The following is a 22,898-nucleotide window of genomic DNA, read 5'->3' as shown; positions in this document are numbered from 1 at the left end:
AGGTCATACAGCACAAATTTCATCCACAAGGATAACTATATTGTCATCACTCAAGTTATTCTTTAGGTCATACTCCATAAATTTTTCTATAAATCCAATGGCATCGAAGTCCCTTCTATTCCATCATTTGTACTCTGAGGTGATGTACAAGGTTTGTCGCAAGAGGTTATATGCCATCACCACAAAATCAATATAAGCATTACACTTTATAAAATCACACCTATGGATGACTTCATTTTCCATTCCATTCCAGAGGCATTATCCAAGTCAGACTTAGAGATATGTCTAGACAGCCACATTGCTTTTGTCCTCTTTATGAACTTGCTTCTCAAAAACATGCCACAAACACATGAAGAGGTATAAACCGTGATAGCTTAATCCTCTTAGAAATTGTTTCTACTTTCATAGAATTTTGAATATCTAAGAAAATCGTGGATCTAAATCCTAATAGAGTACCTTTGTCTGGAAAATCCCAATTTAAGGAATTTGGTCTTGTATGGGCAAACTCTCTAGTCTTCCATAAGCTTCTGGTCTTAGAAGAATATTGCGAAGAGATTCATAGTGGTGTTGAGAGTTTTCTCAAGGTCGAGTGGAGGAGAAGGAGATAAGGTTCTCAAAACTCACCCACACAATATTAACCATTAGAGAGGCACACGTATACAAGAAAGATCTTGCTTATTAGTTGCTCATGATTACAACTATGCTCACCCTCTTACATTGAAAATGAAACACAATATGCTTTTATGTAGGCATGGTCACCTAGGGTTAGGATTTTCATCCCTAGGGTTATTTTTCACACACACTCTCTACCTACACCCTTGTTCACATGCCAAGCTTATTTTCTAACTCTCCCTCAATGCTATACATGTCCATGCTCATGGCATAGACTGGGTGGCATTGTCTTACATGGCAAGATTCCACCCCTTAATCTATAAGTTTCTAATTCTTTTATAATATAGGATTACAAGGATGTTTTTGTTGATGTGTGTTTTGAAGAGACTCCCATATGGAGGCTGATTAGAGGCATAATTGGCCTATTAGCTCGTAGAGGAAGATACATTTGGAAACTTAGAAGTGATGTGCCCACTTTGCTTACGTTTGTTACATTTCATTCTGTTGGGGTATTTTATCTAACAATTATTTGTTACATTTCATTTTGTTGGGGTATTTGATGTAATAGTTATTTGTATGATGCCCTTTTGTCTTACAATGAGAGCACCTCAACACTTGAGTGGCTATAAGTTCTTGATGTATTGAAGTAAAGGGGGAATCTCGAGACTGGTTATCTCCCTTGGGCTAATTATCTTCATCTCAAGACAAGACTTAATGGGTCCTTCAAAGGTGGGATTGGGTGTGGTCTCATCATCAACGTAGGATACACATGCTTAACAACCTTAAGGAGCATGGCTATGGCATCTTCATCATCAACTAGTGCCTTAACGAAATCAAGTTGGGCCATGAGACCCTTCATGTGAGAAATGAATGCCCCAATATCCTCCCCTTTCTTGTATTAGGTTAAAAAACTCTATCTTTAATGAGATTTTAGAGTTCTTGCCTTTAGATCCATAGAGCTTATTTAATTCATCCCATTTGGCTTTTACAGTCAGAAGCTGGTACACATGATGGATAAGTGCCTCATCAAGATGAATCATGATGATATATTGTGCTCTCTCATCATCTTATACATCCTTGGCATTTGTGAGGTTGAGTGTCCTTGTGCCAGTGATACATGGCTAAAAACCCTTAGACATCATCTTGTATTTGACCAAGACTTGCCACGTATGGAATCCCTCACCATTTGTACCATTTGTAATGTAGCAAAACTAAGGTCCAAAATATTTATATAATGGGCCATGGGCAAGGATAATATAAATAGGGCCTTGGGTTCATTGTAGGGATATTTTAATCATTCATATCTTGGACACTTACATGTACTCTCATGAAATCATGAGATCACTTTTCATGGTCTAGCAAGCTTGATAGCCATCCTCATTGGTGAGAGATTAAATCGCTTAAGCCTTAAGTCAATAACATGAAATTAGGATTAATGACAATATAATGATAGCATAATGAGGATAAAGTGAGAAATGTTATGTTCATTCAAAAGACGTGTCAAAATATATAGACAAAGCATAATCACATGGAGCCAATGGATTTTACATATTCAAAAAGTTTCCAAATTGACGATAATGTGGCATGTTAGCTTTTTCTTAAAAAATGGGTTGATGGTTATATTTTTACAAATCAAATCAAAATTTATCGGAGATTGTAGCTTGGGAATCTACTCTTCGAGACCTTTTAATGATATAACATGATGCTAAATTTTACATATTTAAGAAGTTTTCAAATTGGTGACATGTCTCATTCATGTAGACTAGTTTATCGGATGCTCCCAAGTTTATCCATTCATTAGGAGAAATTTGGATTCAAATTGGGCCCTTTAAGAATTTCTACACATTCTCTCTCTACAAAAATGGGCACATGGTGAAATTGTTGCAAATCAACTCAAAAGTGAGCAGAGTTTAGACATTTGGAATCTACTCTTCGAGAACTTTTCAATAATATATAGCATGATAAGCAAATTTTTTATATTCAAGAAATCCCAAATTTGATGATGACATGGCATTACATGCCACATCATCACCAAATTTGGGGACTTCTTGAATATGTAAAATTTTCCATCATAATATATATCATTGGAAAGGTCTCAAAGAGTAGTTTCCAAATGTCTTAACTCCTCTCACTTCTAAGTTGATTTGCAAGAAATTCACCATGTGCCCATTTTTGTAGAGAGAGAATGTGTAGAAATCCTTAAACTTGGGCCCAATTTTTGCCTAATGCTATTCTCTCAGCAGGTCTACTCTCCTTTAAGGATTTCTTTTTTCTATTTCTCTTCTTTTTTTAAGGATCTTGATACCAAGCTAGCTTAGCTTTCTATGTTCTTTTCTAGAATTGGTGTGTTTTGAGCCATGAATCTTGTTATTACATTTACAAAGCAATTAAAGACCATATTAGGGAGTTTTGTAAGATTAAAAAATGGGGTATAGTGAATCCTTTTAAGGTTTTGTCAAAACTGGCTCATCTGGCATTTCGTTGGAAAGCTCTTAAAGATTAGATTCTAGATCTAGTTCCTTTGACAACTTTGGATTTGGTATGCTAAAGATACACCAAAAAGAATATTGAAAAGGAAAATCGCAAAGTAATGAGATTTTTCCAAACTCCCTAATATAGTCTTATTACGGTTCTTTAAGATTATTTTTTGAGTATGGTTTCTCACCCCAATCATGTTGAGGGGCATGATGGTGGGACCATTTTGATGGTTTGGAATGATTGACCACATTGGTCCATCCTTGATCCAATCATCTATGCCATACAATTACATGTTGCCAAATACAATTACATCCTTAATCAATTAGGTTTTGAGGTAGCATGCTAAAAGATGTAGCTTGACGGATTGTAGTGTGTTTGTTGGAGCATTCAGCGACTCTGTGTGGTCTCCCTAATAGTGAAGCCATATTCTCTTAATGTAGCATTGATGTCTCGGCTTCGTCCTACGACAACTAGCTGGTACACTGGTTTGACTCCTCCTCTAGCATCAACAACATAGTAGTCAGGGTAAAGGTCTGTGGAATCTTTAGTGACATGAGATGCGGTCTCAAACTCAACCTCATACTTAAGATAATCAGGAGTTCCCTCAAAACCTATTTGATTAATGTTGAGGAATGTGTACACCCCCCAACATTTTGGCATTATCTTGTGTGTGAACACCCCCTAACATTAGCTTAGGCTAATGAGTTGTGGGATTTGGTTATTACAAGATGTCATATCAAGAAGTGGCTACAAGAGGGCTAGTGGGGAGTTAGGATCTTGTGAGGTTATGGGAGCCCAATAGTCACATGGGTGTTCCAAGAGTCACATGGGTGTCCCAATAGTCACATGGGTGTCCCAAGAGTCACATGGTTGGATGGTTATATAAAGCCCCTCTTGTATGTAAATTTGACATCACTATGGTATGTACATGATGCTTACACATGATTCTTGTACATACAATATGTGATACATGGATATGGAATACACTATGATGTTATGATGTTTTTCTTGTATGTGTATCTTGTGTCTTTTATCTTGGTGTTGATCCATGTCTCATAATCCATGGTCATGTGTATGTGTACTTCATGGCTATGTATTCAGGAGCATGTGTTTTTCCCCATGTTAGCAAGGTGATGCTAACACTTGGCCATCACGACGGGACGAGAAGCTTCAATCTTCTCCTTGCCCAAACAAGCTCTTGATTAGAAGTCTAATGCCTAATCCATATGCATGTTAGCAAGGTGATATTAACACTTGGCCATGAGGACAAGACGAGAAGCTTCAATCTTCTCCTTGCCCACAAGCACTTGATTTTTAGAAGTCTAATGCTTAATCCATATGCATTTCTTGCAAAAAGACAGATAGTAGCATGCATGATTCTTTCTTGATTCTAGATTAGTCATGGTGTTTGTTGTTTTTGGGAGATTAGTGTGTTCTTGATGTTCTTAATATTTTGCATCATTAAGTGCTTCTTGCATATTGGGTGGCCCCATGCTATGAAAAGCATGTCAAATGCTTTCCCAATAGCCATTTCAACATCCTCTTCTCAATTATGCACTTTGTGTGGGAATACGCTACTGCAATGCTCTCTTCTTCCTTATTTTTGGCTGCGCCATTTGGGGCTTCCATTCCTGAGTTACATGAGGAGCTTGCCTCTTGAAAGAACAAGGAAAACTAATACAACAAATGTGGCTTTGCTATTATCAAAGAGTTGTACAATGAGGAGCGCCAGCTTTTGCAATATTTTCTCCTCGATCGAATTCAGGTGCCGCTTCAGCTCTCTTGGCGATGTTTCCTCGTGTGCAGAGCTAGTCTTAGCCACATACAAAACTGTCTCTTTGAACTTTCCAGCTATGCTAAAGCCCACAGGGATCACTGCCTTCGACGTCTGGAAAATGATAGAGAGTTTTGTGAGACACCTCAGGCAACGGCTCCCCCTTGCTTAGTCAAGCTACTACACCGCCTACTATTTCGAGCACCCTCTTGTTGCAGCTCTGAGACATACACCTTAGCCTACCAATGACAGCCTCCACCCCTCTCGCGTTCCGTCAAGAGGTAAAAGCCTCTATTAACCAGGGCTCTGGTAGTCAACCACAACCACCACCTACAAACCCACCCTCGCTTCCACTTGTAAACCCAAAAGCCCAATCTGATCCCAAAGGAAGAGATGGGGAGGCAGCTGTCGAGACAAGCCGGTGGGCTGACGACATGGTGGTTGTCAAGGCCCTCTATGCACCGGTGCATAGAGTGCCAAAGTCCAAACGAAGATATGGGGAGGCAGCTGTCGAGAGAAGCCGGTGGGCTGGTTGTCAAGGCGCTCTATGCACCGGTGCATCCAAGGCCAAAATCCGCAAAGATCTCGTCGTACAACCCCTCATCCCGGACATCCTCCACGCTTGGTGGAACCCCTCCTTGCTGCTGCACAGGGAAAGATTGGGCGAGCCTAAAGACATTGCCGCCCTTATCTTGTTTCTTGTTAGCGATGGCGGAGGGCTTGGTCGAAGGCAAAGAAGGCGACTGTAGCTAATGGGCACCTCTTTGTTCGATTTAAAAAAAAAAAACAAATGGTCCCAAAGTTGACTCCATCGATTACTATCGGGACCAGATGGAGAAGCTCACTCCCATGCTTAAGGATGAGCACTCTCGAAGTCATGGTGTCTCAGAGATACCCATGACTTAGATGGGTGGTGTAGCCCCTGCCCCTTCAAACATGCTGTGTGGTGCAGACCCACCGCAAAGTATGATGAGTGTGGGTGCACCATACAATCAAATTCTGGTTCCTCCATTGAATGCAGGTTTGCTAAACTCTACCATGAGCACTTCCATGCATGCAAACCTAACCATGAAAAACCCTAGTCTTCTTGGTGCTGACCTGCAGTCTCGCAGTGCAGCCATTCCCTCACCTTTCAACAATTCCGCTATTTCTACCTGTCTTGTTTTGGTGGTTCCCTTTGTAGAGTGTTGAGCGTGCATTTATGGTTGGTGTTTGCATCATTTATGCGTGTAGCTATTGGTTTTTGCTAGCTTGGTAGTGCACACATATTGCCTCGCACATCATTGGTATGCTCGTATACCTCCGTGTTTCTTTAATTAACTTCATATATACGTTCTCATGGACAATAACTTTTGCCTCCTCCTATAGGGTCGTATGTTGTATCAAGTGGTATCTTAAGGTCCGTTTTTTATCTGACATCCTTTCCAGGATATGTGTGGCCTGCTATCTCTGGAAAGGATATGTGTGGCCTGCTATCTCTGCAATGAGCATGCTGTGGATCATCGTGCTTCGTGGACATTATAATTTTTTATTGGGTCTCATTGTGAGGGTTTTATTGGGTCTCATTGTGAGGGAAGAATGCGTTGCGGTGCTCTTAAATCTCTACAAATTTTGTGACCGAACTTCTTTGATTTTGAGTCTTGTTTTTAGACCCTTTTTTCTTTTTGAGGAAGTAAGTATCTTTGACAGGCTTTTGGTTTATAAATCATGTTTTGGCTTGGCTATCATTTTTTGGTGATTTGGTTAAGTATTTCGAAATGCAAGGGTAGAATTCTATGGCTTTTCTTGTCCAAGCCTTTAGTCTTCTTTGTTTATGCATTTTTTGGGCTTCAGATGTTGATTATGGTTTTCACATGAATACAAAATGATGAATATGGGTCTCTTGTTGGGAATGGGATTTCTTTCCTAGGATGTATGGATCTTACTTGCATTTTTGGGAGTTTGGAAAGTTTATTGGCCTATTTCTTGCAAGCCATGGTGGATGATACACATGGGCTACTTGATGATGTCCTTACATAGTCAAGGATGATGATGATGTGTTATTTGATGTAGATATAGCCATGACCAATAATGCACATAGGCTACTCGATGATGACCCTCATGTCAATGAGGATGATATAGTTATTATGATTCCTTGGGCACCTTGAAATAATGTCTTTCCATGTAAAACAAATCCACATAAGCAAGAGGTTTTTTTTAATGAACACTAAAGTTAAGATCAAACAGCCTTGTGTGTGAACGGAAAGAACCTTGAAATAATGTCTTTCCATGTAAAACAAATCCACATAAGCAAGAGGTTTTTTTTTAATGAACACTAAAGTTAAGATCAAGCAGCCTTGTGTGTGAACGGAAAGAACCTTGGTATTACACTAGGTTCTACTTGTTGGGAGCACACTTGCTATTGTGCTACTTTGGTGCACTAGTTGCAGGGGCTTAAATCAAATAAACACAAAAAAGGGGAGAAAGAAGTGCATGCATATGGCATACGACATGTTAACTTTGATGATCCAGCTCATCTATGCCTGCATGGAGTACATGGTACACATCCTTCACCTCCATCGAAAACTTGGGTGGACAACCTGATGAACTTTAATGCTAAGTAATTGGCCAATTTAATTACATCAATTACTGAATTATTGTCTTGAAATATTGTATCAATGGAAAAAAGATATTAATTGGCTAATTTAATTACATCAATTATACCAAGATGACTGTAAGACCCTGTGAGAAGGCATGAGGTCCGGAGGAATCCCATGTGAGGTCCTGATTGTGATTTAATATTGTTATAATGAGGCATGAAGGGCTGGAGGAGACGCTTAGTTGGGATACTACCAAGACACCTGTAAGACCCAGTGAGAAGGCATAAGGTCAGGAGAAATTCCATATGAGCTCCCACCCACGTCACATGTAAGTCCTAAAACAAGGCATGAGGGCTAGAGGAAGATTCTTGCATTGAGGATACTGCCAAGACGCCTCTAAGACTCAGTGAGAAGGCGTGAGGTTGAAAGGAAGCCAAATTGAAGATCCCTAATGAGTCACCTATAAGCTCTGGATAAAGAGGCATGAAAGCCGAAGGAGAAAGCTCATTGAGATACCTATCGAGATGCCCATAAGTCCCAGTGTGAGAAGGCATGAGGTTTAGATAAAAGGTGCATTGAGTTCCCTACCTACTGAGTTATCTATAAGGAAAAGGAATAAACAAAAACCAAAATGGAAATATTAAACTCAATGGTTCGCGGAAAAGTCTCTTCTACCAAACAAACCACCTCCACTGCCATAACACGCGCATCATCCAATGTGGCTAGATCAATTGCTTTGGAACTAACATATCTGAAAAATAAATGAATAGTACGTTATACCTCATGCACGTTCATTTTGCAATGTATAATGAAGGGTGATTTGACATGGGTTTTACATACCTCACAAGCTCAGCCATCTTATAAATACATTTTTTCAAACTCTTATTTGCACAATGGTCGATGCTAGTAGGTACTATGAACTGCGCACATAAGAGCACATGTATATATGGTTTATGGCATTACAAAATTTAATTTCAATGTACAAGACTTGGAAAACACTTACTTGGAGCATCTTGTGCCAATCGTGGGACTTCAACCCATATAGTTGCTCAACGCCTCTTTTCTTAGTGGTTGTAAAGGCTCCCTTCAATGATCTCATGCATCTAGTGGAAGTATGCAAAGTGGTGATGGCCTGCTTTACTTGCTTCTCCTCTTTCTTTGATATAATCCATGGTGCAGGCGGAAGACGAACGTGCCCACCCTTCTCTCGTGGGCCAAGCTTGATGCATACGTCCTGCAACCCGCAAGTCCTCCCGTACACTAACATTGTCTCGTTTACCAATAACATGTTCCCAAATACTAGATCCCACATTCTTGAAGATGTGCATGGGATCAAGAAGATGGTTGATCTTAAGATGGGTCCAATATGGTAGCCGAAAAAAATGGAGTACCTACACAAGGGATTGCTCTATGTGATCTTTAATCCAATTAGAGACTACACAAAAGAAGATTGAAAAACATTACTATACATGTTCATGCCATCTGGAGGAAGAATATTTGTAGACTCCCAAATACGCTTCCAATCTTTTGCACGAAGTGTTTGTGGAGGAATGTTACTCTTACTAGCAACATATTTAGGATGATCTGACGGGAGAAATCGATGATGATTATCGAATATGGTCTTACACAAACTGTCAGCATACTCATGTACTAACGAAGAGCCACAAACAGGACATGCATGTTTACCCGATGTTTTCAAACCTGTTAAAATATAAATAAAAGTTAGAATAATAAAGTCAATAGTTATAATTAATATAGCCAATAGTGTTAGAGTAGGGAGGTAATTAGAATTCTTACCAGAACAATCGCTGTATCCTAGAAAGTCATGCATTGTCCACATCAACACTGCTTTTAAGTCGAAGTGTCGAGAGGAGGGAGGCCTACTAATGTCCACCACCGCAACACCTCTCCATAGTTCCTCCAACTCATCAATCAACGGTTCGAGATAAACATCCATATGCTTGACTTTATGTTTTCCTGGAATTAGAAGGGATAACATAAGATGTCCCTTCTTGATCGCCATTGATGGTGGAAGGTTGTAATTCACCAACACAACTGGCCACACGCTGTATGCGGTGCTTTTGAAACCAAATGGATTCACTCCATCCATACCTAGGCCAAGTCTCAAGTTTCAAGTCTCAAGTTTCAAGTCTCAAGTTTCTGGGCTCTATTTTAAAGCTGGGCCACTCATCTTCAATATGCTTCCAAGCAGGAGTGTCTACGGGAATTCTCCACATGCCATCATCCGATCGATGTGAGGAATGCCATGACATGAGCTCTGCTATGGATTTGCACTTGAACATGTGTTTGATGCGAGGAATTATAGGAAAGTGTCGCAAGGCTTTACGAGGTACATCAAAACTCTTCACATCTGTTCTATACCTTGCTTCACAAGTGGGACAATGTCGAGCCTTCTTATGCGTCCCACGAAAGAGAATGCAATCATTGACACATGCATGTATGCGATCATAATCCAATCCTCACACATCCCGATTACGATGACGCATTGTCTCATCCTCACCAAAGCTGCTTGAGGAGGTTGATGACATCCTATATACAAAAGAGTAAACACAAAATCATAATGAGATTTTAATTAAACTATAAAAAATGCGTGTAATAACGCAGCTATATCCTCAAAATCGCATGTATCAATGCGGCTACATCCTAAAAATCGCATGTATCAACGCGGCTATATCCTCTTCTTCGCGTGTATAAATGCGGTTAAATTCTAAAAATTGCGTGTATAAACGCTGCTACATCCTAAAAATTGCGTGTATAAACGCGGTTGATTTATTCTAAACGCAAAAATACACGCGCTTTTACACGCGACGACCTGTCCATATCTAAAAATAACCCGCCTTCTCCAAATAAACATTTTCAAACTCAAGATTTCCTCTCCTTCGTCGTCGCCTCTTCCAACAGAGCACTAAACCTAAGTGCAAGGAGCAGACAAGGAGCACACACGGGTGAAGGAAACCAGCCAAAAAGAAGACTCACTTTTTCAGAGGTGAGTCAGTTTGTCCTTTGTCTTGTCTCTTTCCTTCCATTTGTTTATGCTATTGTCTCTTTCCTTTATGCGTTTGTTTTCGTCCTTCTCCTTCTCTGGTTGCCATCTGGTGAACGATTGTGACAGTGGGCGATAGTGAGCTTTTTATAAGTACGATTTGTCGGACGTCGGTCGCTTTCAAAAAAAATTCGCATGCCGCGTGTAGAAATGCGTGTATGTCTGCGTGTATGCTATCTGCACAGACTTTCAGGGGCATATACACGCGTTTTTTGACGGGTGTATACACGTATTTTTTGACGGGTTTATACACGCGACTGTGTTTCACCCATGCTTGCTATCCAGGTTCTTCAGAGAGATGATCCCATCTGCATATGGCTTGCCTTCACAAAATCATATGTGCTAGCTTGCATTTGTGCTTTGATGCAATCATGTATATACTTTTATTTTTGCAGATTCTTTATGGATCCAGGTTCTTCATCCGATCTATTTGCGTACAACAATTGGCTGATGGAGATGCTAAATCATTTTGGGTACCATCCTGGTCCAGTTGAGCTTACAGAGTACATGTATGCCCATCCCCCTCCTTCCATGCCTGAAATCTATACCCCACCTGCGAGTATCCAGGTCACTCCACTGCCGTCTATGCCTACGAGTCCGACGAGACGGCATGCAGCTTCTTCTCTTCCACGCCCATCGAGGAGACATACCGCGTCCCAGACACTCACGCACACCCTCCCAGGCACCATCACGTCAGGGCTCACAGCCACCATCACGTACTCCCTCAGAGCCACCATCACGTCAGGGCTCACAGCCACCGTCACGTAGACAATCCCCTAGTCGTGACTCCACTCGCAGCAGTAGGAAGAGTGGGAGCGGAGGATGCGGCGGGTGCTTTGGTGGGGGAGGTAGTAGGGCACGCGGTGAGAGAGGAGATAGAGGGAGAAGAGTTAGAGGAGACAGTGAAGATGAGGAGGAGATGAGAGAGGTGGAGGGAGTGATCTGCTATGATGTGACGGATAGGGGCGGGATAGTGATGGATACGAGGGGGAAAGAGGTAATGGAGTACATGTGTGGGGTAGTATCAAACTTGTATAGAAATCATTTTATTAGATTTAAAGATCAAAATAGCCGATTAGTTAGGAAGGTGATAGATGCTGTACATAGTCGGTACCCCAATCCCCCACATGCGACATTCTCGGATGTATGGGGAAGGACGCGAATAAGGGAGATCTTAAGTAATAAAAGATCTCACCTTAAGAAACTCGCGTACGATAATGGGCTAAATGTAGCTGCGGGTGGCTATCCTGCCAAGAAACCTGCCACTGTGCACAAACGCGAGTGGAAGGAGGCAAAGAAATGAGCAGAGGGTGGCGTGAAGAGCAGGCAGCATGTGGAGGCACGACGGATCCAGATGGAGACCATTGGATCTTCGCATTTTGGATCTGGCGACGTCGAGTCATGGGAGGCAGAGTTCATATCTTGCCACTTTCTTTGATTGTTTACTTTATTCATTGATTCTATGATTGTTTTAATCTTACAAATTGTGTTGATTATGATACAGCGACGGGTTACGGGGAGGAAGTCCACAGTCCACGATACTGGGTATGCTCGCCGGCATAGCAGACGTGAGACATGGGCCATCTTCAGAGCCGAGGGACGTATTACGGACGCGCAGTTTGAGATGGCCATGAGACCATACGGTGGACAGGTACTTGAAAACTCTAAACAAATGATTTTGGTTTATTGAATTACATATATATATACTTATATACTATATATTACTTGAACAGGCAGAAGCTGCTGATGATCCACCCGCCGCCACTGCAGAGGGTGGACGTGAGCACTACTCATCGGACATTCCGACCGATGTGAGCTCATCTGAGCATGGAGGGAGCACCGAGTCATCATCTGGGTCTGAGTAGTACTCAGACTTATAGTATCACATTCCATATTGAGGATGTGGTTGTATATATATTTTTGTAACTGAAGCCATGGGCTACTTCGACATATGGACTCCCTTGTATATATGTGTACACATAAAATTTTGATAGTAATATTAAATCCTGAATCGATAGTATTGCATTCATGTCTGTCTTGAATCGTGTATTGACAATGTATGCATTCATGTCGTTCTTGTCTTAAATCTTCCTCGTGGATGGTCCAATGCACCCAAAAAAAAAATCCAGAGAGTGTTATTGGATGCTGGAATGCTGGAACAGCATTCAGGTACCAAATAGCACTCTTTGGATTTTTTTTTTGCTCTCTGTTCGCGTGTATAGACGCGTCAACTCTACAAAAAGTCATGTGTATATATGCGGATAATCTGTGAAATACGTGTGTATAGGCGCGTCAAATCTTTAAAAGTCGCGTGTATATACGCGGATAGTTTGTGAAATACGCGTGTATAAGCGCAACTAAACTGACAAAACACGTGTATACACCCTCCTATCAGCGCGTCTAAGTGTAGCTAAACTGACAGAACGTGTGTATACGCCCGTGTATCAGCACGTCTGACTATTCCTATACACGCGCTTTTACACGCATGTCTCTGGACGCGATGATACATGTGCTGATACACGGGCCGATTACTTTTTTTCCACAAGTCATTTTTAGCGGTTAGGAGCGCGGGTATGAGCCCGATCCCTTGTAGTGATTGTATAAAATTTGTCTATCTTTCAATGGATCAAAGAGTGTCAGTAGGCTTACGATGAATTAAAGAGGGCATTAGCTAATGTGCCTATCTTGAGACTAGCAAATTGGAATATCATGTTCCATGTGCATATGAATGCATCAAACTTCGCTATTAGGTGTGTTTTGGCACAACCAAGAGAGCACAAATTTGATTACCCAACCTGTTTTTTGAGTCAACAACTCAATGAATGTCATATGAATTAGAGTTCATAAAATTTCTAGCACAGAGATTTGTTGAGAAACAGCACAAAAAAGTTATTTTTATAGCTTTTTAAGCTTATAAGCTTGTGTTTTTAAAGCCTTAATGTTTTTCACAAATACAAAAATTGTGTGTGGGGAGATAATATTTTCTAGCTAGAGTGAGCCATTGGAGGATAGAGGGAGAGAATGTGTGATGATTTGTCACTCAAAAAATGATTCTAGAGCCACCTTGCTTAGCCCTTCACATCCATGGAGCCCGATTTTGAAGAGGGAAGGAGGAGAGGAAAATGGTTTAGTGGGAAAAGGTGCTATTTGTAGCCCACTAGTGATTTTCCACCTTCATTCACCCTTTGGTATTCTCCCCATACACGAAAAAAAACCCTTCAATTCTTCAATGTTTGAAAAAGCCTTTAATTTCTTCTACTTGTACAAGTACTTCTTGTCATCCTAAGCTTTGATACCATTGTCTAAAGGTAAAATACTTGTAATATATTTTAAATTGCAAAATCACATTTGCATAGTATAGAGTAAGAAAAATCAATAGACAATATTGGGTCTAATTTGTACCCACATAAAGAGTGAGACCATGCTTCCTCTTAATGTATTTTAATTCATATTTAATTTACTTGAGATACCATGTGGGACATAAAATAGCTATATTTTACATTTATGTCCATTACTCGTCCATTACAAGTAAAAATATCTTGCTTTACTTTAAATGCATGTCTATCTAATCAAAATTAGAGTATCTCATTAACAAAATAAATAATTGTAATCTTTGCAATGTTTGTAATAAAATCAAATATTCAGAAGAGAAATTTCATATGTCTAAATAAATATATGATGTCAATAAATATGAGTGTCGCCCAAAATGGAATAAATGGCAAGTGTCCCATAAAATGAAATAATAATATGCCGATGCCTAAGGTCTCATGTCTCAAAATCTTCTTAACCATCCCCAGCTTGCCTCCATTATCCAACACATGGAGCTTCACTTACATCAACTATCTGAATCCATTAATAAATTAATTGATTCAATTTTTAATGTAAAAAACCACATAAAATCTAACTTATTGGAATGATGCAACCAAAACTATCATTCATATACAGAGTCACCCACATACATTTAAAGTAGGCTATGCACCCAGATTTAGAAAGGTGTACTAATCTAAACTTTTCTAAGAGAATTATTAATTAATTAAAAATGTGGGAGTATAAATTCCATGAATTACTCCTTATAAGAAATTACAAGGTTGGTTTTAAAACTAGGAGATGTCATGGTACTAGTAAAATAAATTTAGGGTGTTTGGGCATATAAGAATTCTAACATCTTGAGTTGGTTGAGGAAAATCAAAAGTCTAATGAAGGAATTTGAAATGATTAAAATTGATCATGTGTCTAGAAGCAAAAATAGAGGTGCAGAGGCATTGGCAAATCAATAGTTGGATGTCATGATTGAAGCAGCAAAATTCCAAGAACCAAAGTTTTAAGGCTAAGAACACTTACAAGATGTCATCCACTTCTTAGTTTCAGGAGAACCTCTAAGAAATCTTACTAAGGTGAAAAAACACAGGTTAGTTCATAAAGGTTTGTCTTATCAACTGATTAGGAAAGACTTAGATCACAAAGGGAAGGATTTAGTGATGAGAAGGGTTTCATCATCCGATGAAATTTTTCACATTCTCCAATCCTCTCATAGTGGAGTATGTATGTGGTGGGGCCATTTTGTAGAGGAAATCACAAGAAAAAAGATCTTATCGTCGGCACGTTACACTTGGCCTAGCCTACACATGGAGGTTTAGCATTAAACACCATATTAGATAAAGTCTCAGGTTGGTCCTGTTTTTCATTTTTGTGTGCTTTCTATGTGAAAAAATATTAAAATATTGTGCAAACTTGTTAGGAAATACATGATATATACTATGAAATTAGGAGCCCCCATGTGCCACACTGTTATTTTAATAGTCCAAGAATAAGATATAAAAGAATGGTCCTAGGGCCATTCTAAGGCTATAGAGTAAAGATAAACTCCTATAATTTGGTACTTTGAAATAAAAGTAGAACAAAACCTATATGCAACACATTGAAGTTAGATGGGAGTTTGTGGGCAATCAACCATTCTATCTCTAATGTGCACCTTCAAATAATAAGTAAAGTTTTAGTTCGAATAATAGAATAAGTTTTACTCTAGACGCTACTACATAGGTCCCTTAAACTATGTGCCTTATCTGGCATTAGAAGAGGTAAATATGAGTGCATGCTTGCTCAAGACTCCCTTAAATTTAAGAACAAAAACATGTATTAATAGAGAAATGGCCCTAGGACCATTTTGTACCTCTGATTGTTTATAATGGGAGTGCATGCTTGCTCAAGACTCCCTTAAATTTAAGAACAAAAACATGTATTAATAGAGAAATGGCCCTAGGACCATTTTGTACCTCTGATTGTTTATAATGGGAGTGGTACAAGATGAGAAAAATATGAAAATATAAAATAATGTGAAAGGAGACACCAACAAACGATACGCCATGCATGATGGCTATGGATCTTGACACTTAAATTGGTATAAACTAGAATGATTTAAATAACAATAGGCCATCTTTCAGGCCTTGGGTCATGCAAGAATGGCCCTAGGGCCATTCTTCCACCTATTGTGCATGCAAAGAGACCATCCTCGGATGCCCCACGGCCATTCCAAAATGACCTTGAGGCCTTGGGGTCACGCAAGAATGGCCTTTGGGGTCATTCTTCCACCTGTTGTGCATGAAAAGAATGGCCCCAAGGCCATTCTTGAATGCCCCATGGTGGCCATCCCAGAAATGACCTTGAGGCCTTGGGTCATGCAAGAATGGTCCTAGGGCCATTCTTCCTCATGTTGTGCATGAGAAAGATGCAAGAATGGCCCTAGGACCATTCTTGGATGCACCTATGGCCCCTTGGGGTCATGCAAGAATGGTCCTTGGGCCATTCTTGGATGCTCCATGGCCACTATTTCATGCACACAATGATGCATTTTAAAGTAAAACGGTGGATATTTTAGGCCTTGGGGTCATGTAAGAATGGTCCTTACACCTGTTGCGCATGAAAATAATGGCCCTAAGGCCATTCTTCCAAAAATGACCTTGAGGCCTTGAGTTCATGCATGAATGGCCCCACGCCCATTCTTTCTCATGTTGTGCATGATAAAGAATGGCCCTAGGGCCATTCTTACATGCCCCACATGGCCATCCCTAAATGACTTTGAGGCCTTGGGGCATGAAAAAATGGCCCTAGGGCCATTCTTCCACTTGTTGATCATGCAAAATAATGGCCATTTGGCCATTCTTGGATGTCTCCATGACCACTATTTCATGCTCTAGGATGCATTTCAAAGTAAAACACTGGATATTTGAGTTCTTGGGGTCATGCAAGAATGCCCTTTGGGGTCATTCTTCCACGTGTAGTGCATGAAAATAATGGCCGTTAGGCCATTCTTGGATGCCCCATGGCCATCCCAAAAATGACCTTGAGGCCTTGGGGTCATGCAAGAATGGTCCTAGGGCCATTCTTCCTCATGTTGTGCATGAAAAAGATGCAAGAATGGCCCTAAGAACATTCTTGGATGTTATTATCCCCCCTTGGGTCATGCAAGAATGGCTCTTGGGCCATTCTTGTATGCCCCATGGCCACTATTTCATGTATAGTGATGCATTTTAAAGTAAAACGGTGGATATTTTAGGCCTTGGGGTCATGTAAGAATGGTCCTTACACCTGTTGTGCATGAAAACAATGGCCCTAGGGACATTCTTGGATGCCCCATGGCCATCCCAAAAATGACCTCAAGGCCTTCAGTTCATGCATGAATGGCCCTACGGCCATTCTTAAATGCCCCGCATGGCCCTCCCTAAATGACCTTGAGGCCTTGGGGTCATGCAAAAATGGCCCTAGAACCATTCTTCCACCTGTTAAGCATACAAAATAATGGCCATTTGGAAATTCTTGGATGTCTCCATGGCCACTATTTCATGCTCTAGGATCCATTTCAAAGTAAAACAGTGGATATTTAAGTCCTTGGGGTCATGCAAGAATGGCCCTTACCCTTACAACTGTTGTGCATGAAAAGAATAGGCCTTGGGCCATTCTTGGATACCCCAAGCCTTGGGGTCATGCAAGAATGGTGCTAGGGCCAATCTTCCGCCTGTTGTGGATGAAAAAGATGCAAGAATGGCCCTAGGACTATTCTTGGATGCACCCACCATGGCCCCTTGGGGTCATGCAAGAATGGCCCTTGGGCCATTCTTAGATGCCCCATGGCCACTATTTCATGCACACTGATGCATTTTAAAGTCAAACAATGGATAATTTAGGCCTTCGGGTCATGTAAGAATGGTCCTTACACCTGTTGTGCATGAAAAGAATGGCCCTATGTCCCATGGCCATCCAAGAATGACCTTGAGGCCTTGGGTTCATACATGAATGGCCCCAAGGCCATTCTTTCTCATGTTGTGCATGAAAACGAATGGCCCAAGGGCCATTCTTATATGCCCCCCATGGCCATCCCAAAATGACCTTGAGGCCTTGAGTCATGCAAATATGGCCCTAGGGCCATTTTTCCACCTATTGAGCATGAAAATAATGGCTATTTGGCCATTCTTGGATGTCTCCATGGCCACTATTTCATGGTCTAGGATGCATTTCAAAGTAAAATAGTGGATATTTGAGTCCTTGGGGTCATGCAAGAATGGCCCTTACAACTGTTGTTGCATAAAAAAAATAAGCCTTGGGCCATTTTTGGATACCCCAATGGCCATTCCAAAATGACCTTGAGGCCTTGGGGTCATGCAAGAATGGCCCTAGGGCCATTCTTTCACCTGTTGTGGATGAAAAAGATGCAAGAATGGCCGGCCATTTTTGGATGCCCCATAGCCATCCCAAAAATGACCTTGAGGCCTTGGGTTCATGCATAAATAGCCCAACAGCCATTCTTTTCTCATGTTGGGCATGACAAAGAATGTCCCTAGGGCCATTCGTAGATGCCCCCCATGGCCATCCCAAAATGACCTTGAGGCCTTGGGGTCATGCAAAAATTGCCCTAGGGCTATACTTCCACATAATGACCATTTGACCATTCTTGGATGTCTCCATGGCCACTATTTCATCCTCTGGGGGGATGCATTTCAAAGTAAAACAGTGGATATCTGAGTCCTTGGGGTCATGCAAGAATGGCTCTTACAACTCTTGTGCATGAAAAGAATAGGCCTTGGGCCATTCTTGGATACCCCAATGGCCATCCAAAATGACCTTGAGGCCTTGGGGTCATGCAAGAATGGCCCTAGGGCCATTCTACCGCCTGTTGTGGATGAAAAGAATGGCCTTATGGCCATTCTTGGATGCCCCCATGGCCATCCCAAAATGACTTTGACGCCTTGGGGTCATGCAAGAATGGCCATAGGGCCATTCTTCCACATGGTGTGCATGAGAAGAATGGCCCTTGGGCCATTCTTGGATGTCTCCATATCCATCCCAAAAAGACCTTGAGGCCTTGGGGTCCTGCAAGAATGGCCCAAGGACCATTCTTCCAACTATTGCGCATGTAAAGAAACTAATCCGAAATGACCTTAAGGCCTCCATTCTTCCACATGGTGTGCATGAGAAGAATGGCCCTTGGATGCCTCCATATCCATCCCAAAAAGACCTTGAGGCCTTGGGGTCCTGCAAGAATGGCCCAAGGACCATTCTTCCAACTGTTGCGCATGTAAAGAGACTAATCCGAAATGACCTTAAGGCCTTGGAGTCATGCAAGAATGGCCTTTACGGTCATTCTTCCACCTCTTGGATGCCCTATGGCCATCCCAAAAATGACCTTGAGACCTTGGGGTCATGCGAGAATGGCCCTAGGGCCGTGCATGAACAGAACGGCCCTAGGACCATTCTTGGATGCCCCTATGGGCCACTATTTCATGCATTGTGATGCAATTCAAAGTAGAACAGTGGATAGTTTAGGCCTTGGGGTCATGTGGGAATGGTCCTTACACCTGTTGTACATGAAAAGAATGGCCCTAGGGACATTCTTGTATGTCCCATGGCCATCCAACCTGCCCCATGGCCATTTTAAAAATGACATTGAGGCCTTGGGGTCATGCACGAAAGAAAAAGAATGGCCCTAGGGGCATTATTGGATGCCCCCATGGCCAACCCTGACCTCGAGGCCTTGGGGTCATGCAAGACTGGCCCTAGGGCCATTCTTCCACCTGTTGTGCATGAAAATAATGGCCATTTGTCCTTTTTGGATGTCCCCGTGGCTATTTCATGCTCTCACATTCATTTCAAAGTAAAATAATGGAAATTTGAGGCCTTGGGGTCATGTGAGAATGGCCCTTACACTTGTTGTACATGAAAAAAAGGACACTTGGGCCATTCTTGGATGCCCCAATTGCCATTCCAAAATGACCTTGAGGCCTTGGGGTCATGCAAGAATGCCACCTGTTGTGGATGAAAAGAATGGCCCTATGGCCATTCTTGGATGCCCCCCATGGCCATCCCAAAATGACTTTGAGGCCTTGGGGTATTGCAACAAGAATGGACCTAGGACCATTCTTCCACATGGTGTGTATGAAAAGAATGTCCCTATCTCCATTCTTGGATGCCTCCATATCCATCCCAAAATAACCTTGTTGCCTTGGGGTCATGCAAGCATGGCCCTAGGGCCATTCTTCCACCTGTTGTGTGCATGAAAAGAGGCCATCCTTGGATGCTCCATGGCCATCCAAAATGACCTCGAGGCCTTGGGGTCATGCAAGAATGGCCTTTGGGGTCATTCTTCCACCTCTTGTGCAGGAAAAGAATGGCCCTAGAGCCATTCTTGGATGCCCGATGGCCATCCCAAAAATGACCTTGAGGCCTTTGGGTCATGCAAGAATGGCCCTAGGGCCATTCTTCCTCATGTATTACATGAACAAGAATGGCCCTAGGACCATTCTTGGATGCACCCATGGCCCCTTGGGGTCATGCAGGAATGGCCCTTGGGCCGTTCTTGGATTCCCCCATGGCCACTATTTCATACACTATGATGCATTTTAAAGTAAAACGGTGGATATATGAGGCCTTGGGGTCATGTAGGAATTGTCCTTACACTTGCCCTCCATGAAAAGAATCTCCTTAGGGCCATTCTTGGATGCCTCATGGCCATCCCAAAAATGACCTTGAGGCCTTAGGGTCATGCAAGAATGGATGTAGGGCCATTCGTCCTCATCTTATGAATGGAAAAGAATGGCCCCCTACTACGGCCATTCTTGGATGCACCCATGGCCCCTTGGGGTCATGCCAGCCAGAATGGCCCTTGGGCAATTCTTGGATGCCACCATGGCCCTTATTTCATGCACTGTGATTCATTTTAAAGTAAAACGCTGGATATTTGATGCCTTAGAGTCATGTGTAGGAATGTTCTTTACACCTGTTGTGCATGAAAGGAATGGCCCTTGGGCCATTCATGGATGTCCCATGGCCATTCCAAAATGACCTTGAGGCCTTGGTGTCATGCAAGAATGACCTTGAGGCCTTGGTGTCATGCAAGAATGACCCTTACGCCATTCTTCCACCTGGCGTGCATGAGAAGAATGGCCCTAGGGCCTTTCTTACATGCCCCATTACCATTCCAAAATGACCTTGAGGCCTTTGGGTCATGTAATAATGACCTTGCATGAAAAGAATGGCCCTATGGCCATTCTTGGATTCTCCCATATCCATTCTTGGATTCTCCCATATCCATCCCAAAATTACCTTGAGGCCTTGGGGTAATGCAAGAATGGCCCTAGGGCCATTCTTCCACCTGTTGTGCATGAAAAGAGGATATCCTTGGATGCTCCATGGCCATTCCAAAATGACCTTGAGGGCTTGGGGTCATGCAAGAATGGCCTTTGGGGTCATTCTTCCACCTATTGTGCATGAAAATAATGGCCCTAGGGCCATTCTTGGATGCCCGATGGCCATCCCAAAAATTACCTTACGGCCTTGGGGTCAGGCAAGAATGGCCCTAGGACCATTCTTGGATGCACCCATGGCCCCTTGGGGTCATGCAAGAATGGCTCTTGGGCCATTCTTGGATGCCCCCATAGCGACTACTTCATTCATTGTGATGCATTTTAAAGTAAAACGATGGATATGTGAGGCCTTGGGGTCATGTAGGAATGGTCCTTACACCTGCTGAGCACGAGAAGAATGGCCCTCTAGGGCCTTTCTTGGATGGCCCATTACTATTCCAAAATGACCTTAAGGTTTTTGGATCATGTAATAATGAACTTGCATGAAATGATTGGCCCTATGGCCATTCTTGGATTCCCCTAAATCCATCCCAGAATGACCTTGAGGCCTTGGGGTAATGCAAGAATGGCCCTAGGGTCATTCTTCCACGTATTGTGCATGAAACGAGGCCATCCTTAGATGCTCCATGGCCATTCCAAAATGACCTTGAGGCCTTGGGGTCATGCTAGAATGGCCTTTGGGGTCATTCTTTCACCTCTTGTACAGGAAAAGAATGGCCCTAGGGCCATTCTTGGATGCCCGATGGCCATCCCAAAAATTACCTTGAGGCCTTTGGGTCATGCAAGAATGGCCCTAGGGGCATTCTTCCTCATGTTATGCATGAACAAGAATGGCCCTAGGACCATTCTCTTGGATGCACCCATGGCCCCTTAATGTCATGCAGAAATGGCCCTTGGGCCATGCTTGGATGCCCCCATGGCCACTATTTCATGCACTGTGATGCATTTTAAAGTAAAATGGTGGATATATGAGGCCTTGGGTTCATGTAGGAATGGTCCTTACACCTATTCTCCATGAAAAGAATGGCCCTAGGGCCATTCTTGGATGCCTCATGGCCATCCCAAAAATGACCCTGAGGGCTTGGGGTCATGCAAGAATGGACACACGGCCATTCGTCCTCATGTTATGCATGGAAAAGAATGGCACCCTATAGCCATTCTTGGATGCACACATGGCCCCTTGGGGTCATGCCAGAATGGCCCTTGGGCCATTCTTGGATGCCCCCATGGCCACTATTTCATGCACTGTGATGCATTTTAAAGTAAAAGGGTGGATATTTGAGGCCTTGGGGTTATGTAGGAATGTTCCTTACACCTATTGTGCATGAAAGGAATGGCCCTAGGGTCATTCTTGGATGTCCCATGGCCATCCAAAAATGACCTTAAGGCCTTGGGGTCATGGAAGAATGACCCTTAGGCCATTCTTCCACCTGTTGTGCAAGAGAAGAATGGCCCTAGGGCCTTTCTTAGTAGATGCCCCATTACCATTCCAAAATGACCTTGAGGCCTTTGGGTCATGTAATAATGACCTTGCATAAAAAGAATGGCTCTATGGCCATTCTTGAATTCCCCCATATCTATCACAAAATTACCTTGAGGCCTTGGGGTAATGCAAGAATGGCCCTACGGCCATTCTTCCACCTATTGTGCATGAAAAGAGGCTATCCATGAAAAGAATGGCCGTAGGTCCATTCTTGGATGTCCCATGACCATCCCAAAAATTACCTTAAGGCCTTGGGGTCATGCAAGAATGGCCC

This window comes from Cibotium barometz, chromosome 20 (assembly GCF_041138505.1).
Source record: "Cibotium barometz isolate CiBa-2024 chromosome 20, ASM4113850v1, whole genome shotgun sequence".
Classification (NCBI taxonomy): domain Eukaryota; kingdom Viridiplantae; phylum Streptophyta; class Polypodiopsida; order Cyatheales; family Cibotiaceae; genus Cibotium; species Cibotium barometz.
The sequence above is the reverse complement of the archived record's forward strand: the minus strand, read 5'-3'. Positions refer to the sequence as shown.